We start from the raw sequence: 1320 nt of genomic DNA on the forward strand, positions 1-1320 counted from the left end.
AAAGTCGCTGCATAAAAGCAAGTTTCATAAAAGGCTTATTAAAATTGAATCTTTGAAAAAACAAAGCTCATCTAGCTAGAGCGTGTGTGTGTATATATATGTATGTATGTATATATATGATGTGCCTGTAACTCATTTAAGCCCACTACAAGCTTTTATGAATGAAATATTTCTTCAACTATTTGATAATCTAAAGATCTAAAGGGATTATGAGCTAAGAATTTATATAAAAACCAAACCAAACAAAAATAATAATAATAAGCTCACATAAAATTTAAATTGCTACCATGATGAACAATAATAGTGCCCTAATTTTTATCTAGGCTGATTTTACATGTTCTGGATAGTTATTGTGTAGGTAAATGATGTGTTATATGCTATATTAAAGTTAAAAGTCTGTTTTTAACCTCACATAAATTTCCAAAATAATGGGCAACAGTATGGAGACTCTTGAGGCATTTAATCATACCAAGAGAATATAATAACATCACAAAAGTAAAACAAGTCTAAATTATTTTGCACATTAAAAATTAAGGAATTGTGACTCAGGCAGGACTAGTGATTGATTCAAAGTCACAAAACCACTTATAGTTGGATTCAGAGCCTTGCTACTCAATCTAGTACCCATTCTAGTGGATGATAGATTTGATATAGACAGGTCTATGCTGTTCCCTTCAAAGAGGTATTTAGGACACAACTCCTAGGGAGGTAAACTGTTGAAGACCAGCTCCTTTCAGGCTGGCCTCTCCAAGAGGCCCATGGAAGTCATTACAGACTAGTGCTTAGGCATTCAAGGATAAATCAAGGTGTGAGCTTGCAGCTGAAACCAACTTCTGCCACCAAAAGTCCTTGGCTCCAGTGCCCTGATCACACCAGCACAGGGACTAAGGCAGCTCAAGTGACACCATCCAGTCAGTGCTAGGGTCCCTGCTGCAGAATCTCAGGGCTGGAGTCTGACATCTGGCCACATTAGGTGTCTGGGCACTGGCCTAGAGGGTGGCATGCAACGAGCCTCTGCACTCTGCTTTTCCACTCTCCCTGTGTGGAGAATTCACACACGTAATCCCGCATGTCCAGCGTGGAGCTGCTGGCACCTTCACACTGTGGCTTCGTGACATCATTCCTGCAATACCACCATCACTCAAACACTTCCACATTTGAATTCCTTCTGTGAAATATTTTCTAAGATTTTCTTTGGAATTTTGTCATTGGTAAAAATCTTCACACTTCGTATGTGCCCTTTTTTTCTGAATGCGGTGGGGAAGGCAATGGCTATTCAGAGGCAAGTTTGGTGAATAACAGTGAGTGATCCAGCTGCAT

At 39.3% G+C, this 1320-nt stretch overlaps 1 non-coding gene across 1 annotated transcript; it reads left to right on the forward strand.

Moving 5' to 3' along the window:
- Positions 1-815: 815 nt before the first annotated feature.
- On the forward strand, positions 816-907 carry LOC116528930. The gene has a single exon (XR_004259288.1). It is a non-coding gene; the product is annotated as a small nucleolar RNA SNORA5 (small nucleolar RNA).
- The last annotated feature ends 413 nt before the right edge of the window (positions 908-1320 follow it).

The sequence above is a fragment of the Sapajus apella genome, unplaced genomic scaffold, assembly GCF_009761245.1.
Source record: "Sapajus apella isolate SASKATOON/1434 unplaced genomic scaffold, GSC_monkey_1.0 scaffold60, whole genome shotgun sequence".
NCBI lineage: Eukaryota > Metazoa > Chordata > Mammalia > Primates > Cebidae > Sapajus > Sapajus apella.